Source organism: Bacillus rossius, chromosome 1 (genome assembly GCF_032445375.1).
Source record: "Bacillus rossius redtenbacheri isolate Brsri chromosome 1, Brsri_v3, whole genome shotgun sequence".
NCBI lineage: Eukaryota > Metazoa > Arthropoda > Insecta > Phasmatodea > Bacillidae > Bacillus > Bacillus rossius.
This window is the reverse complement of record NC_086330.1, coordinates 291,987,398-292,007,457: the sequence shown is the minus strand read 5'-3', so window position 1 is coordinate 292,007,457 and position 20,060 is coordinate 291,987,398.

Sequence of the window (20,060 nt, the reverse complement as noted above, 5' to 3'; positions counted from 1 at the left end):
GTTTATAGCCTCGCACAAGTCCTCGTTTATTAAAACGGCTGCCGATCTGATACCTTACAGGGGTTCAGTTAGGACACGTTTTGGAATATGACCCGAGAGTTAGGGTACGGCAGTTGCCCAACAAGGCAGTGCATATTCGCTACCTTACTGAAACCTCTTGGAATACCGCCCACACTCCAACATTATACATACAATTCACTTAATAGTCATGCAGTATATTTGCACAGTATGAACCTCACAAATATAATGAAAACAGTTTTTAGTGAATGACCACAATATTAACACTCAGCATTTTCACACACATGTCTTGAAATATTGTGATAAATTGTAATATGTATCTACTGTATTACCGAGTTCTAACACTGTCCGCCCACCGTGCATTACATTTTTACCGTCTTTGCCTAGCAACAAACTTTATTTATTTTTATTTTAAATACATTTGGACATTTTATTTGCGCTAATTTAAGCCATTTTCAGTAAATAAAGAAATTAATTAGAACTCAAACAGCAGTTTCCGCGATGGTGCGTCGTGATTGGCCGGCCGAGGAGCGGCTGGTACGAATGCGACAATGTAAAATATAGAAGGTTTCCTGGATGGCTGTCCTGAGTGCGTGCCGTGCCGATGGTGTCTCGGAAATCGGGATATTTTGTAATAATCCGCGCACTGACACTCTTGTCATATTAAATCTGTTTCGCGACATCGCCGTGAACATTTGTGTGTACTAATCTCCGCGATTATTACGTGCGTGAGTGTGATATCTGCATTCACATCTGGACCCCAGCATCCATCGGCTAAGGTAGGCTGTTGCTACTACGGTTTGTGGTGACGCCACGTGATACCACGTTTCCCTAGTGACTTTAGGACTTCAAGGTGAACTATTTCGACATTTTAACGAATTAAATTATACATTTTCACACGCTACAGTTACCAAAACTAGTAGTACTGAAAGTACCGTTTCGTTGAAATACCTTACCGAACTACGCCGGAGCAGTTAAGAAAACATTTCCTGAGATTTTTAGAACATTATAAATGTAAATGAACTTTTGAAATAATTGTGTGCACCGTTACGGCAACTAGCTTTGAACATTATTTCTTCCTTGGTCATTATACGGATTGTCATTATTATAGTGTGCTGTAGAGACGCAGTTGCTATTTCTTTATGTTTATTTTTGAATAAATATAAATTTGTTATTGCAGTAATTTTATATGTATGAATCTAATCCTGACCATAGATAAAGTATGTATTTAGCTAGCTGTTAAATGTCGTTCCACGCATACACTAGAGGGCCGCAGTAACCGTCATAATTCATATAACTTAAAATTTGTCACGCCACTTTGTGGGGCCTTAGAGGTTATATACAGAGTTGTGATAATTACAGAGTTTAGAGAAAATGACGCAGCAATGTGTAGCTCTACGTAGTGTACATGTGTACATTTAAAAATGTTTTATAGACTTTCTTAATAAAATGAGGCACAGAGTTAAGTAATTCTTATTCAAATTTACTAATACATTAAATTTGATTACACACATATTTTAGTCAACCACCATTGTCGTAACTTTACTTCAATTAAAGAATAATGAAGTCAATACTTCCATAGACAACACAACCACACAAGTCATATCAAACTTCAACACCTCCCTTCAATTCTGCAATACCTAACTTATCTCTAAAGTTAGTGAATTGCATAATTGGTACACTCTTAGTAAACTTGTAATTGTTTAGGTACATATTCTAGTTTTACAATATTCTTACTAATCATATCTCTGATGAAATGACATTTTACACTAATATGTTTAGATCGCTTGGTCTCAAGTGTTTGAGCCATTCTAATACAAGACTGGTTATCTTCAAAAACAAGTACAGGACCAGATAGTTGTTTGTCTAAACTCTCCAGGAACTGTTTTAAAAACAAACATTCAGTTATACACACAGATAGAGATATATATTCACTTTCTGAGCTAGACAATGCAACTACTGATTGCTTCTTAGATTTCCAGTATACAAGATTACAGTTAAATTTAATAATGAAACCACTAATACTTTTTCTGTCTATTTCATTATTAGCAAAATCTGCATCAGCAAAGGCTGTGATATCTGTTCCACTACCATTAGACTTTGTAAACTTTAAAGCTAAATTTTCAGTCCCCTTCAGGTAACGCAAAACTTGTTTCAAATATTTCCAATGTTCTTCTCCATAACAATTTTGAAATTGACTTAAGTAAGTCACAGCAAAACATATGCCAGGTCTTGTGCCCAACATAATATACATGATACTTCCTAACAGTTCTTTGTAAGGCAATTTATCATTGCATTCAGTGTTATTTGACAAATTTAATTTTGGTGGTATAGGCAACGATGAACTTTTGCAATCAGTCATTCTAAATTGCTTTAAAAATTTTCTGATTAAACTTTTCTGAGAAATATACAAATTATTATTTTCCCTTGATATATTTAAACCTAAAAATGTAAACTTGTCTTGGTTAGACAAATCCTTCATTTCAAATCTTTTGACAATTTACATTTAATATCATTTAGATCATTTAAATCATGTGAAACCAACAAAATATCATCTACCCATACCAAAAGGTAAGTATCACCTTTCAAATACAAACATGGATCTGCTAACGATCTAACAAAGCCTATTTTTAGAAGATAAATATGTAATCTTTCATACCACCGTTTAGGACTTTGATTTAACCCATATAATGCCTTAACTAATTTACATACATTCTCAGTTGGTACATTTAAACCTTTAGGGATGCTCATATATACAGACTTCTCAAGTTCACCATAAAGGAAAGCAGACTTAACATCTAGCTGCTTAATGTGAGCGTCCTCCTCAACAACCAAGGCTAACATTACTCGAAGAGTCACCATGCGAGCAACAGGTGTGTAGAGCTCCTCGTCCTGTAAATCTTTCTGCATGAAACCTCGTGCTACAAGTCTAGCCTTCTTCACTGTTATACCACCGACTTCTTTTGTTGTGAAGATCCACCTGGAGTCGATCACTGTAGTATCGTCATCTGGGTGAGGAATAATCTCCCACGTCATATTCTTCTTTAACATTTGCATCAATAGCTTTCTTCCAGTCAGGATCACGTACAGCTTCATCATAGTTTCGTGGAACTTCACGTGGCACACTGCCACATGATAAAGCAACCATAAAATCTGTATCAAAATCATTGAAGTAAAATTGAGGTTTAGTCTTTCTTGAGCTTCTTCTCAGTGTGTACTCACCTTCAGGTTTTTCAGGTGTTTCATCATTCTCATCTTGATCATTGCTTTTTACTTTAGCTTTATCCTCATTTATGTCTTCTTCGGACTTTAAATCTTTGGCATCTTGTTCATTAAAAGTAATTCTTGGGGTTTCATCAAATACGACACTTCTTGCTGTTACCACTTTTCTGGAATTTGGGTCCCACAATCGATAACCATTTGGAGTGTACCCTATCATTATCAGCTTTTTACTTCTTGACTCTAATTTACTACTTCTGTCTTCTTTCGGAATCAAAGTATGTGCTATGCAACCAAACACTCTCATTTTATCAGTATTGAATTCGTGACCAAACCATATTTCAGCTGGCACTTTATTACCTGTGAGTGCTGATGTTGGTAAACGATTAATTGTGTATACAGAGCAATATACAGCCTCACCCCACATATTTTTTTCTAATCCAGATTCCATCAACAAACACCTTGCCATATTCATAATAGTTCGGTTCAAACGTTCACTAACTCCATTCTGAAATGGTGTTCTGGCAACATTATATTCTATCTGAATACCTTTAGTTCTGCAAAATGCTTGAAACTCTTTAGATGAATATTCGCGACCTTGGTCAACCCTTAGACGTGATATCTTACAATCAAATTTATTGCTTACTACTGCCTCATATTCTTTGAACTTGTCAATCACTTCATATTTATTCTTGAGCAAATATACATAAGTGAAATGAGAGTAATGATCAGTAAAACTTACGTAATATCGATAGCCATCGTACGTTGTTGGATTCAGTGGCCCTAAAACATCGGAACTTATAAATTCCAAAATTCTGTTAGGTTTCCGCTCCTGTGGTAAATGTATGCATTTATTTTGGGATTGTTTTCCATTCAAACATGTTTCACATACCTTTTTAGGCCGATACACTGATGAATGTCCCATTCGATGATGCAACAAATCACTGTCAATTTTCTCAATTATATTCACACTAACATTCCTAACATAAAGCTCAATAACATACAATGATCCTTGTTTGTTTCCTTCCAATAATATCTTATTCAACTTGTTACGAATTGACACTCTTCCTTCTTCAACGACGACTTTATATCCCTTAAGTTCAATTTTACTTACTGACAGTAAATTGTAATCAAGGTCTTTACATATCAATATATCTTCAATATTCACCGTGTTATTATTTTGAGTTAGTGCGTACAAATTTCCCTTCTTCTTTGCAGCAATACTCTGTCCATGTTTGGCAACATTAACTTGAATATCAATATCTTCACATTCTGATAAATAACAGCCCACATCTGAATTACAAAGATGTGTTGTTGCTCCACAGTCAACAATAAACATAATCATTTGTTTTTGAGAGGTTACAAGAGCTGAATTAGAATTATCTGTGACGTCGTCCGACCGAAGGCCACCCTAAAGCCCGACCTGCAACCGCCAGTATTCAACCCCGCTAACGGAATGCGCCCCTAGCCATGGCCCACCCGAGTCAGGCGAGCCACCAGCAACCAAGGTAGAACCCGGCCCCACCCAAATAAACAGTCATTTCAACCAACCACGTTATAAAAACAAACACAGATTATTAAACAGTATTACGTATTAATTTAAAGTTGGTTGACGAAAGTGCGACGTAGGAGTGCCTGGGCACTCACATGTGTAATACGTCGATACGTGTGTGAGTGTCCCCCTGGCGGCCTTCTGCCTGAATTAGTCAATGAAACCATATGACATAATTATTCACCCCTTGTGTTACGTTATTACCTCCACCAGAGCAATCCAGCAAGAGACGAACAGTCGCTGGTGTGACGTAAAATTTAAATGAAATAATTTCTAAACATAATAACTTCAATTTGTAGAAGGGACAAATGATCTTGATTCAGCTTTAATAATTAATGTAAGAATTTAACGCCCTTAAATTTTATTATTAACATATCATATCAGAAACTAACGTAATGAGGTCAACCCTGGCGCGAGGGCCACCGAGCCTCGGCCGGGCGCCATGACATGACGCCAGTACAGCGCGACTCGTGGACCGGGGCGGACGCACGTCCCACGGAGAGACATCATCCTTTGTCCACACCGATTTCACTTCTGGTAAATATAGTCACTTCTTAAAACCTCTTTTTTAATAACCTCTCCGTGCGTACCCGGTCCAATTTTCGGTCCAGGACCTAATCCGGCCGCATAAATTTAACCCCCCCCCCTCCGCATCACACTTGGTCCGCGGGGTAGGTTCAGCATCCGGCACGGGCCGTCTCCTGAGGAACATAACTTTAGTTAACATCAGTCGCTCCGTCACTGACACCACCCGTAAGGGAATTATGAACGAATTTAGCTGCGGTCAACGCTCCACGACCGTGGACGCGAGCACTGCCTCGATACGTTGACTTACGGGATTGGCCGCCTCCAATCACCCTCATCCCTCGTGTGAGTAACCAGGCTCAGAAACACCTAGTGCCACGCTAATACGTAACATTCATAAACTTGTGCGAGGCACCTCCACGTAACTTTCGTAAACTTGTGCAACGCACCTCCACGTAACATTCATGAACTTGTGTAACGCACCCTCGTGTAACATTCCTTTTGTAAACTTGTGCCACGTTTTTATCGAGTAACTTTCAAACTCATTGTTGTGTAATTGTGTAGTTTTTGTATTTTTGTGACATCACCTGTTGTACGACGTGGCGTGTAACCAACGGAGTTGCCCCAGAACCACAGTCGCCTGAATAATTAATGCACGAAATTTATTACCTCATTTCAGCGTATGATTACTGAACCCTACGATTCCCAACCACCGCCGAGTAGGGAATTCCTTAAACCCACGCAACATCGCCGACGGTCCTAGTGGGCCACGCAGGGCAATCGACCCCATGACCCACCTTACCGACTAGAACCAGAGCTAGTCTGGCGCCCACCCGGAAACATTACATTACAGCAGCCACCCCGCTAGGAACCGCACCCGGACTCGAGCCCGAGACCCCGGACGACGGCATTTGGCGCCCGCTGCGTGGGGCGAAGATAGAAAAATCAAGATTTTCTCCACACAAAATTACAAGAACTCTCACGAAAACACGAAAAATTTGAGCCATTATTAAGTCATAATTTTTTTTCGGCCACGCCAAGCCACAGCAAGGACACGGGACGGCCATTTTGCACAGGCAAAATTAATTAGGGTCAGACAGGCCGGCGCGACGAAGCAAGCGGACAAAGGGGCTTCAACCCCCCCCCTCTCCACCCGCTCGGCACTCCAGCACCATCCGCGACGCTGAAGCCTACGTCACAGCCCGACCCCCCTCTCCACAGCGGCCATCATCGGCCTCCGCTTTGTGCGAGTGTCCGGGTGCCCTCGCCCGTTGCCTCGCACACCCATCCGTACCCCCTCCCCAATGCGGTCAGTTTTCGACCTCCGCTTTGTGCGGCTGTCCGGGCGCTCTCGGCCGTCACTGCGCACAACGATCTGCACACCACCTCCGCCGCGGCCATTCTCGGCCTCCGTTTTGTGCGGCTGTCCGGGCACCTGCCCAGCCGGCGAGCGCTACCCCGCGCGCAGACCTGCCCCGCGCACACAGAGCCACGAGCGAGAAGCACAGACCAACACCACTAAACACGCACGATAACAGGAACAACAAGTGCGCAGAGATGTATGCGGACAAATGCATCGGGTGTTACCACCCCTGCCCGAGTGGGTACTTATACGGCAGGACCACCGCTGGGTACGAGTTCGGCTTTTGTGAAGAGTACCGCATATACGGGATGACGATGTGTGGAAACTGGTTGTGTCCCGGAGGAAGTAGCGGGGCTACCACTGCGACGAATGTGACCGCCTATGGCATCGTAGCTGCACCAACGAGAGTGAAGGGACTTTGAGGCACGAGTCCTTCACATTCACGTGTGCGCGATGTACCGCAGAACGAGCCACCCAGGTGCAGTATTCGGCAGCGACGCTAACGATTCCTCCCCTACGATACGCCGTGACGATCCACGACATCCAGACACCACTCACGCCGACGCATGACGTACCACGAACGCACGTCCCGACGACATCCGCACCGTCACGTACAATGTTCCCGCCACCCACCGTCCCGACGCCGACGCTCGGCTTCCTGACGCCAGCAATCCCGCTCCCACCGCCTCCTGTCCCGGAGCCACCAACCTCGGCGTTCCTTTGTAGACCTGACGCCTCCCGACCCAAGTCTGGAAACACCGTCACCAGCGAGACGACGCTTCATCGACCAGATGCCACTCACGCCGACGCACTACGCCTCACAAAGGACGCCTTCCATCCCGACGCCGATTCTCGTAACCCTCTCGCCGCCAATCATGCTCCCTCCACCTCCGGCCCCAAAGCCCCCAGCCGCAACAACCCGTGCAGACCGGACGCTACTCAACACGACTGTGACGACACTGGACCCGCCGAAGCCGAATAAACAACGCACGACGCCGACCGTCCCACCGCAGTCTGCCACGACGTCCCGAACCCGCCTCGTGTCGGAGACACCTCACGAAGCCGGGATGGCCTCGACACTGCACCTGACCACTGTCACAGTGCCGCGAAGGACCATTCCGACGCAACCCGCGTCGTCTCCGACACACGCCTCATCCAGGACGCCACCAGACTCGGCACCGACACATCGCGCCACACCGTCGCCACCGCCTGGCTTCGGCGTCATGCAGCCGTCGTCACAGCCACACGAGTACACGGTCTCAAAAGGGACGCTGGACAACGAAACGCCCAGGGCCACGACGCCGAGACGCTTGTGCGAGGCCCCGCCACCGGGATTCGCCCCGCGGTGCCTGCCTGGCTTCTAGGCACAGTTACAAGACAAACGCGCACGACGCCGACGCCGTCTTCGTCACAGTCTGAAGCAACATCAAAAACGCTAGAGGCACCACGACAACGCCCCTCGGCCGGCCTGCCACAGCAGCTGCCGAGGCGACGCGCACTCTGCCCTCCAGAGCCGCCTCGACGCCGCCCCTCGGATGGCCTGCCACAGTAGCCGCCGAGGCGATGCGCACTCAAGCCGCCACAAGCGACACGACGCCGCCCCTCGGACAGCCTGCCACAGCAGCTGCCGAGGCGACGCGCACTCTGCCCTCCAGAGGCGCCACAACGCCACCCCTCAGCCGGCCTGCCACAGCAGCCGCCGAGGCGACGCGCACTCAAGCCGCCACAGGCGCCACGACGCCGCCCCTCGGACAGCCTGCCACAGCAGCTGCCGAGGCGACGCGCACTCTGCCCTCCAGAGCCGCCACGATGCCACCCCTCGGCCGGCCTGCCACAGCAGCCGCCGAAGCGACGCGCACTCAAGCCGCCACAGGCGCCAAGACGCCGCCCCTCGGACAACATGCCATAGCAGCTGCCGAGGCGACGTGCACTCAAGCCACCACGACGCCGCCCCTCGGACAGCCTGCCACAGCAGCTGCCGAGGCGACGCGCACCCTGCCCTCCAGAGGCGCCACGACGCCGCCCCTCGGACAGCCTGCCACAGCAGCTGCCGAGGCGACGCGCACCCTGCCCTCCAGAGGTGCCACGACGCCGCCCCTCAGCCGGCCTGCCACAGCAGCCACCGAGACGATGCGCACTCAAGCTACCAGAGGCGCCACGACGCCGCCCCTCGGACAGCCTGCCACAGCAGCTGACGAGGCTACGCGCACCCTGCCCTCCAGAGGCGCACCGATGCCGCCCCTCGGCCGGCCTGCCACAGCAGCTGCCGAGGCGACACGCACCCTGCCCTCGAGAGACGCCACGACGCCGCCCCTCGGACGGCCTGCCACAGCATCCACTGAGGCGACGCGCACTTAAGCCGCCAGAGGCGCCACGACACCGCACCTTGGACAGCCTGCCACAGCAGCTGCCGAGGTGACGCGCATTTTGGCCTTTCAAAGGCGCCACGATGCCGCCCCTCGGACAGCCTGCCACAGCAGCTGCCGAGGCGACGCGCACTCTGCCTTCCAGAGGCGCCACGACGCCGCACCTCGGACATCCTGCCACAGCAGCTGCCGAGGCGACGCGCACTCTGCCCTCCAAAGGCGCCACGATGCCACCCCTCGGACAGCCTGCCACAGCAGCTGCCGAGGCGACGCACACCCTGCCCTATAGAGGCGCCACGACGCCGCCCCTCGGCCGGCCTGCCACAGCAGCCACCGAGGCGACGCGCACTCAAGCCACCAGAGGCGCCACGACGCCGCCCCTAGGACAGCCTGCCGTAGCAGCTGCCGAGGCGACGCTCACTCTGCCCTCCAGAGGCGCCACGACGCCGCCCCTCTGACAGCCTGCCACAGCAGCTGCCAAGGCGACGTGCACTCCTGTCTTCAGAGGCGCCACAACGCCGCCTCTCGGCCAGCCTGCCGCAGCAGCCGCCGAGGCGACGCGCACTCTGCCCTTCAGAGGCACCACGACGCCGCCCCTCGGCCAGCCTGCCACAGAAGCCGCCGAGGCGATGCGCACTCTGGCCCTCAAAGCGACCGCGCCACCACACCGTGACGTCACCGCGGCTACCGGGTCGCCTGAGCTCCCTGCATCTGCCTGACGCAATGCAGGTCGACGCCCCGGCACCTGGACGCCCGACCACCCCATCACCGCACGTGACCGTCACTCAGACGGTGACACCTACCATCCGTCTGGCACGACGGGCCGCGAAACGCCCGCAAGTCGGCAAGCTGATCCGGGCCATGCCGAGCGCCACCCGCGCTTGCTGCCCGCCTGCCGAGAGCCACCTAACCTTGGTCGCTGCCGCCCCTGCCAGCCGGCACCCTGCCACCACCGCACCACCGCACGCTGCGAGACACAGCAGCCACACTCGGAGCAACTGTCACCCCCCGAGAACGTGTCCGGGGAGGTGCTTAGGGCACAACAGCAGGACGACCACGCCGACACCACCCTCATGGTGATGGAACTGGACGACGAGAACGAGGAGGCCTCTACTCCAAACCTGCCCGGTATACCGGAACGGGAGAGGAGGCTGTACCCAGCCACGCCGTAGCATACGCCGAGGGACAAAGCCAACAGGCCAGCACCCGGGTGATCAATGTGGGACAACCTGAGACCCGTACGCAGGCCCTACCAGCTGCCGGACCACCCCGGACACTTGACGCGGGACGCCCCAGGTCCAGAGCGCGGGCCCTACCAGCTGCCGGACCACCCCGGACATTCGACGCGGGATGCCCCAGTTCCAGAGCGCGGGCCCTACCAGCTGCCGGACAACCCCGGACACTCGACGTGGGACAACCTGGACCCAGTACGCAGGCCCTACCAGCTGCGGCCGCCGCGAGCACCACCTGGCTGGAGCTGCTGCCGAAGCTAGGGGCGCCCCCACGTGGCGGGGTCACTCGCGGCGCAAGGTCGGGCTTCTCGAGGGGGGAGGGCGTTTGACGTCGTCTGACCGAAGGCCACCCTAAAGCCCGACCTGCAACCGCCAGTATTCAACCCCGCTTACGGAACGCGCCCCTAGCCATGGCCCACCCAAGTCAGGCGAGCCACCAGCAACCAAGGTAGAACCCGGCCCCACCCAAATAAACAGACAGTCATTTCAACCAACCACTTTATAAAAACAAGCACAGATTATTAAACAGTATTACGTATTAATTTAAAGTTGGTTGACGAAAGTGCGACGTAGGAGTGCCTGGGCACTCACGTGTGTAATAAGTCGATACGTGTGTGAGTGTCCCTTTGGTGGTCTTCTGCCTGAATTAGACAATGAAACCATATGACATAATTATTCACCCCTCGTGTTAATTTATTACCTCCACCAGAGCAATCCGGCAAGAGACGAACAGTCGCTGGTGTGACGTAAAATTTAAATGAAATAATTTCTAAACATAATAACTTCAATTTGTAGAAGGGACAAATGATTTTGATTCAGCATTAATAATAAATGTAAGAATTTAACGCCTATAAATTCTATTATTAACATATCATATCAGAAACTAACGTAATGAGGTCAACCCTGGCGCAAGGGCCACCGAGCCTCGGCCGGGCGCCATGACATGACGCCAGTACAGCGCGACTCGTGGACCGGGGCGGACGCACGTCCCACGGAGAGACATCATCCTTTGTCCACACCGAGTTCACTTCTGGTAAATATAGTCACTTCTTAAAACCTCTTTTTTAATAACCTCTCCGTGCGTACCCGGTCCAATTTTTGGTCCAGGACCTAATCCGGCCGCATAAATTTAACCCCCCCTCCCCCAAAAGGTCCGCGGGGTATGTTCAGCATCCGGCACGGGCCGTCTCCCGACGAACAGAACTTTAGTTAACATCAGTAGCTCCGGCACTGACACCACCCGTAAGGGAATTATGAACGAATTTAGCTGCGGTCCACGCTCCACGACCGTGGACGCGAGCACTGCCTCGATACGTTGACTTACGGGATTGGCCGCCTCCAATCACCCTCATCCCTCGTGTGAGTAACCAGGCTCAGAAACGCCAAGTGCCACGCTAATACGTAACATTCATAAACTTGTGCGACGCAATGCCACGTAACTTTCGTAAACTTGTGCAGCGCACCTCCACGTAACATTCATGAACTTGTGTAACGCACCCTCGTGTAACATTCCTTTTGTAAACTTGTGCCACGTTTTTATCGAGTAACTTTCAAACTCATTGTTGTGTAATTGTGTAGTTTTTGTATTTTTGTGACATCACCTGTTGTACGACGTGGCGTGTAACCAACGGAGTTGCACCAGAACCACAGTCGCCTGAATAAATAATGCACGTAATTTATTGCCTCATTTTAGCGTATGATTACTGAACCCTACGATTCCCAACCACCGCCGAGTAGGGAATTCCTTAAACCCACGCAACATCGCCGACGGTCCTAGTGGGCCACGCAGGGCAATCAACCCCATGACCCACCTTACCGACTAGAACCAGAGCTAGTCTGGCGCCCACCCGGAAACATTACATTACAGCAGCCACCCCGCTAGGAACCGCACCCGGACTCGAGCCCGAGACCCCGGACGACTGCATTTGGCGCCCGCTGCGTGGGGCGAAGATAGAAAAATCAAGATTTTCTCCACACAAAATTACAAGAACTCTCACGAAAACACGAAAAATTTGAGCCATTATTAAGTCATAATTTTTTTTTCGGCCACGCCAAGCCACAGCAAGGACACGGGACGGCCATTTTGCACAGGCAAAATTAATTAGGGTCAGACAGGCCGGCGCGGCGAAGCAAGCGGACAAAGGGGCTTCAACACCCCCCCCCCTCCACCCGCTCGGCACTCCAGCGCCATCCGCGACGCTGAAGCCTACGTCACAGCCCGACCCCCCTCTCCACAGCGGCCATCATCGGCCTCCGCTTTGTGCGAGTGTCCGGGCGCCCTCGCCCGTTGCCTCGCACACCCATCCGTACCCCCTCCCCAATGCGGTCAGTTTTCGACCCTTCGCTTTGTGCGGCTGTCCGGGCGCTCTCGGCCGTCACTGCGCACAACGATCTGCACACCACCTCCGCCGCGGCCATTCACGGCCTCCGTTTTGTGCGGCTGTCCGGGCACCTGCCCAGCCGGCGAGCGCTACCCCGCGTGCAGACCTGCCCCGCGCACACAGAGCCACGAGCGAGAAGCACAGACCAACACCGCTAAACACGCACGATAACAGGAACAACAAGTGTGCAGAGATGTATGCGGACAAATGCATCGGGTGTTACCACCCCTGCCCGAGTGGGTACTTATACGGCAGGACCACCGCTGGGTACGAGTTCGGCTATTGTGAAGAGTACCGCATATACGGGATGACGATGTGTGGAAACTGGTTGTGTCCCGGAGGAAGTAGCGGGGCTACCACTGCGACGAATGTGACCGCCTATGGCATCGTAGCTGCACCAACGAGAGTGAAGGGACTTTGAGGCACGAGTCCTTCACATTCACATGTGCGCGATGTACCGCAGAACGAGCCACCCAGGTGCAGTATTCGGCAGCGACGCTAACGATTCCTCCCCTACGATACGCCGTGACGATCCACGACATCCAGACACCACTCACGCCGACGCATGACGTACCACGAACGCACGTCCCGACGACATCCGCACCGTCACGTACAATGTTCCCGCCACCCACCGTCCCGACGCCGACGCTCGGCTTCCTGACGCCAGCAATCCCGCTCCCACCGCCTCCTGTCCCGGAGCCACCAACCTCGGCGTTCCTTTGTAGACCTGACGCCTCCCGACCCAAGTCTGGAAACACCGTCACCAGCGAGACCACGCTTCATCGACCAGATGCTACTCACGCCGACGCACTACGCCTCACAAAGGACGCCTTCCATCCCGACGCCGATTCTCGTCACCCATCTCGCCGCCAATCCTGCTCCCTCCGCCTCCGGCCCCAAAGCCCCCAGCCGCAACAACCCGTGCAGACCGGACGCTACTCAACACGACTGTGACGACGCTGGACCCGCCGAAGCCGAATAAACAACGCACGACGCCGACCGTCCCACCGCAGTCTGCCACGACGTCACGAACCCGCCTCGTGTCGGAGACACCTCACAAAGCCGGGATGGCCTCGACACTGCACCTGACCACTGTCACAGTGCCGCGAAGGACCATTCCGACGCAACCCGCGTCGTCTCCGACACACGCCTCATCCAGGACGCCACCAGACTCGGCACCGACACATCGCGCCACACCGTCGCCACTGCCTGGCTTCGGCGTCATGCAGCCGTCGTCACAGCCACACGAGTACACGGTCTCAAAAGGGACGCTGGACAACGAAACGCCCAGGGCCACGATGCCGAGACGCTTGTGCGAGGCCCCGCCACCGGGATTCGCCCCGCGGTGCCTGCCTGGCTTCTAGGCACAATTACGAGACAGACGCGCACGACGCCGACGTCGTCTTCATCACAGTCTGAAGCAACATCAAAAACGCTAGAGGCACCACGACGCCACCCCTCGGCCGGCCTGCCACAGCAGCTGCCGAGGCGACGCGCACTCTGCCCTCCAGAGCCGCCACGATGCCGCCCCTCAGCTGGCCTGCCACAGTAGCCGCCGAGGCGATGCGCACTCAAGCCGCCACAAGCGACACGACGCCGCCCCTCGGACAGCCTGCCACAGCAGCTGCCGAGGCGACGCGCACTCTGCCCTCCAGAGGCGCCACAACGCCACCCCTCAGCCGGCCTGCCACAGCAGCCGCCGAGGCGATGCGCACTCAAGCCGCCACAGGCGCCACGACGCCGCCCCTCGGACAGCCTGCCACAGCAGCTGCCGAGGCGACGCGCACTCTGCCTCCAGAGCCGCCACGACGCCACCCCTCGGCCGGCCTGCCACAGCAGCCGCCGAAGCGACGCGCACTCAAGCCGCCACAGGCGCCAAGACGCCGCCCCTCGGACAACATGCCACAGCAGCTGCCGAGGCGACGCACACTCAAGCCACCACGACGCCGCCCCTCGGACAGCCTGCCACAGCAGCTGCCGAGGCGACGCGCACCCTGCCCTCCAGAGGCGCCACGACTCCGCCCCTCGGACAGCCTGCCACAGCAGTTGCCGAGGCGACGCGCACCCTGCCCTCCAGAGGCGCCACGACGCCGCCCCTCGGACAGCCTGCCACAGCAGCTGCCGAGGCGACGCGCACCCTGCCCTCCAGAGGCGCCACGACGCCGCCCCTCAGCCGGCCTGCCACAGCAGCCACCGAGGCGATGCGCACTCAAGTTGCCAGAAGCGCCACGACGCCGCCCCTCGGACAGCCTGCCACAGCAGCTGACGAGGCTACGCGCATCAAGCCCTCCAGAGGCGCCACGATGCCGCCCCTCGGCCGGCCTGCCACAGCAGCTGCCGAGGCGACGCGCACCCTGCCTTCCAGAGGCGCCACGACGCCGCCCCTCGGACGGCCTGCCACAGCATCCACTGAGGCGACGCGCACTCAAGCCGCCAGAGGCGCCACGACACCGCCCCTCGGACAGCCTGCCACAGCAGCTGCCGAGGCGACGCGCAATTTGGCCTTTCAAAGGCGCCACGATGCCGCCCCTCGGACAGGCTGCCACAGCAGCTGCCGAGGCGACGCGCACTCTGCCTTCCAGAGGCGCCACGACGCCGCACCTCGGACATCCTGCCACAGCAGCTGCCGAAGCGACGCGCACTCTGCCCTCCAAAGGCGCCACGACGCCGCCCCTCGGACAGCCTGCCACAGCAGCTGCCGAGGCGATGCGCACCCTGCCCTATAGAGGCGCCAAGACGCCGCCCCTCGGCCGGCCTGCCACAGCAGCCACCGAGGCGACGCGCACTCAAGCCACCAGAGGCGCCACGACGCCGCCCCTAGGACAGCCTGCCGTAGCAGCTGCCGAGGCGACGCTCACTCTGCCCTCCAGAGGCGCCACGACGCCGCCCCTCTGACAGCCTGCCACAGCAGCTGCCAAGGCGACGTGCACTCCTGTCTTCAGAGGCGCCACAACGCCGCCCCTCGGCCAGCCTGCCGCAGCAGCCGCCGAGGCGACGCGCACTCTGCCCTCCAGAGGCACCACGACGCCGCCCCTCGGCCAGCCTGCCACAGAAGCCGCCGAGGCGATGCGCACTCTGGCCCTCAAAGCGACCGCGCCACCACACCGTGACGTCACCGCGGCTACCGGGTCGCCTGAGCTCCCTTCATCTGCCTGACGCAATGCAGGGTGATGCCCCGGCACCTGGACGCCCGACCACCCCATCACCGCACGTGACCGTCACTCAGACGGTGACACCTACCATCTGTCTGGCACGACGGGCCGCGAAACGCCCGCAAGTCGGCAAGCTGAGCCGGGCCATGCCGAGCGCCACCTGCGCTTGCTGCCCGCCTGCCGAGAGCCACCTAACCTTGGTCGCTGCCGCCCCTGCCAGCCGGCACCCTGGCCACCACCGCACCACCGCACGCTGCGAGACACCGCAGCCACACTCGGAGCAACTGTCACCCCCCGAGAACGTGTCCGGGGAGGTGCTTAGGGCACAACAGCAGGACGACCACGCCGACACCACCCCCATGGTGATGGAACTGGACGACGAGAACGAGGAGGCCTCTACTCCAAACCTGCCCGGTATACCGGAACGGGAGAGGAGGCTGTACCCAGCCACGCCGTAGCATACGCCGAGGGACAACGCCAACAGGCCAGCACCCGGGTGATCAATGTGGGACAACCTGAGACCCGTACGCAGGCCCTACCAGCTGCCGGACCACCCCGGACACTCGACGCGGGACGCCCCAGGTCCAGAGCGCGGGCCCTACCAGCTGCCGGACCACCCCGGACATTCGACGCGGGATGCCCCAGTTCCAGAGCGCGGGCCCTACCAGCTGCCGGACAACCCCGGACACTCGACGTGGGACAACCTGGACCCAGTACGCAGGCCCTACCAGCTGCGGCCGCCGCGAGCACCACCTGGCTGGAGCTGCTGCCGAAGCTAGGGCCGCCCCCACGTGGCGGGGTCACTCGCGGCGCAAGGTCGGGCTTCTCGAGGGGGGGGGGGGGCGTTTGACGTCGTCTGACCGAAGGCCACCCTAAAGCCCGACCTGCAACCGCCAGTATTCAACCCCGCTTTCGGAACGCGCCCCTAGCCATGGCCCACCCGAGTCAGGCGAGCCACCAGCAACCAAGGTAGAACCCGGCCCCACCCAAATAAACAGACAGTCATTTCAACCAACCACGTTATAAAAACAAGCACAGATTATTAAACAGTATTACGTATTAATTTAAAGTTGGTTGACGAAAGTGCGACGTAGGAGTGCCTGGGCACTCACGTGTGTAATACGTCGATACGTGTGTGAGTGTCCCCCTGGTGGTCTTCTGCCTGAATTAGTCAATGAAACCATATGACATAATTATTCACCCCTCGTGTTAATTTATTACCTCCACCAGAGCAATCCGGCAAGAGACGAACAGTCGCTGGTGTGACGTAAAATTTAAATGAAATAATTTCTAAACATAATAACTTCAATTTGTAGAAGGGACGAATGATTTTGATTCAGCATTAATAATTAATGTAAGAATTTAACGCCTATAAATTCTATTATTAACATATCATATCAGAAACTAACGTAATGAGGTCAACCCTGGCGCAAGGGCCACCGAGCCTCGGCCGGGCGCCATGACATGACGCCAGTACAGCGTGACTCGTGGACCGGGGCGGACGCACGTCCCACGGAGAGACATCATCCTTTGTCCACACCGAGTTCACTTCTGGTAAATATAGTCACTTCTTAAAACCTCTTTTTTAATAACCTCTCCGTGCGTACCCGGTCCAATTTTCGGTCCAGGACCTAATCCGGCCGCATAAATTTAACCCCCCCCCCTCCACTTGGTCCGCGGGGTAGGTTCAGCATCCGGCACGGGCCGTCTCCCGACGAACAGAACTTTAGTTAACATCAGTAGCTCCGGCACTGACACCACCCGTAAGGGAATTATGAACGAATTTAGCTGCGGTCCACGCTCCACGACCGTGGACGCGAGCACCGCCTTGATACATAGACTTACGGGATTGGCCGCCTCCAATCACCCTCATCCCTCGTGTGAGTAACCAGGCTCAGAAACGCCTAGTGCCACGCTAATACGTAACATTCATAAACTTGTGCGACGCACCTCTACGTAACTTTCGTAAACTTGTGCAACGCACCTCCACGTAACATTCATGAACTTGTGTAACGCACCCTCGTGTAACATTCCTTTTGTAAACTTGTGCCACGTTTTTATCGAGTAACTTTCAAACTCATTGTTGTGTAATTGTGTAGTTTTTGTATTTTTGTGACGTCACCTGTTGTACGACGTGGCGTGTAACCAACGGAGTTGCACCTTAACCACAGTCGCCTGAATAAATGATGCACGTAATTTATTGCCTCATTTCAACGTATGATTACTTAACCCTACGATTCCCAACCACCGCCGAGTAGGAAATTCCTTAAACCCACGCAACATCGCCGACGGTCCTAGTGGGCCACACAGGGCAATCGACCCCACGACCCACCTTACCGACTAGAACCAGAGCTAGTCTGGTGTCCACACGGAAACATTACATTACAGCAGCCACCCCGCTAGGAACCGCACCGGGACTCGAGCCCGAGACCCCGGACGACGGCAACTGTGTTTATACTTCTTTGCATTTCACACACAAAAGATAAATCATCCTGTTGTTCTGCAGTATTACAATACTTTCTTTGTAAATTAGGACAATCAACCTTTTTATGACCTTTCTGATTGCAAAAATGGCACTTAAATGAAAGAAATCTGTTTCAGTCAAGCTTTGTTGTGTTACATTACTTCTGTAATTCCTGGTGAATTTTTGTTGTCTTCTGAAATTTACATTACCTCTACTTGAACTATAAAATGATACATTTTGACTAGAAAAATTACCTCTGTCAAAATTCCTCAACTGCCTGTTTTCTTCTTGTATGAGTTTATTTTTTACAAATTGTACAGTTACACTTGATGGGTTTTGTGAAAACATTACATCAATTGAAGTTGTTACTGACTGAAATGTTTCTGGCATAGCAACTAAATGATGAGAAATTATTTCATCGTCTTGCAATACAGAGCCTGCATTTTTGAATTCTTGAACTTTCCTGTCAAACTGTTCCAGGAATTCACTGAGTGACCCTTTAGTAAACTTCATATTTCCCAACTGACGTTTCAATTCTACGCGAGCAGAAATTCCATCTTTTACATATGTTTCCTTTAAAGCATGCCACATTTCCTTTGCTGTAGGTATGTTTGTCTTGAATTATAGACAACACATTATCATTCACACACATAGCAATAATGTCCCTCGCCTTTGTGTCTATTTCATTGAACGTTTCATTACTTACACCTACCTTTTTATCTTCCAATGCTTCCAGACACTTATTCCATTCCAAATGTAATCGTACTCTGAATTCCCAGTGATTATATCCTGTGCCATCAAAAGGTTTTATACAAGTTGTTCCTGAGTTCACATAGGTCGCCATTTTCTTGATTCAAAGTTGTTGTTGTTTTTAAAATTCCTTTCACTGGCTTTTCATGTTATAACTCACAATTCCTATTTTTCTTTATGGGTATCCTGAGCCCATAACCTAATAAAATGAGGCACAGAGTTAAGTAATTCTTATTCAAATTTACTAATACATTAAATTTGATTACACACATATTTTAGTCAACCACCATTGTCGTAACTTTACTTCAATTAAAGAATAATGAAGTCAATACTTCCATAGACAACACAACCACACAAGTCATATCAAACTTCAACATTTCTCACCTCTAAATCTTTTCTCTCTCGTTACCCACACATCCCTGGGTCATATTTGCTGAGCCGGACTTATCCCAACCGCCTTAGATTTAACCCTGCCACGTGACCACGCCGCAGGGTCGACAATTACGGAACTGGCTGACTCCAGAGGTAAGCTTTTTAATTTAATGTAGCCGTTGACGCCAACCGCCGGTGCTCCCTCTGGTCCGCACTGGCCGTTATGTCACAACAACACATACTCTTAAGTGCATCGAACACGCCCGAGCGTGATGTCTGCCGAGCGAGTGAAAGTGCTCCGCGACAAACACCAAGTCGATTACAGCGCCCGGTCGGGTGTGACAATGCGCTAAACTAAATCAGTAATTATTCTTTCAAATCAAAAACAACAAAATTAATAACAATTAAAAGATAATTAATTCAAGGGAAATTATGTCAAATTGTTCAATAATCATATATTGTGAAATATGTCATTTAAGTCCAAAACTGGTCGGAGCTGTTTTCCTGCGCTTCACGTGTCTTGGCGTGAGGTCACACGGCTCTCTCGCGCGAGTTACCGTCGAAAGCTCACAGGGGTTGGTCGCTCCGCGAAAGCAGAACCTTCAGATTTCGCGCCACGTCCAAGTCTCAGCAATAGTGTAAGTTCTTCAAATCCTTTTTCCAGCT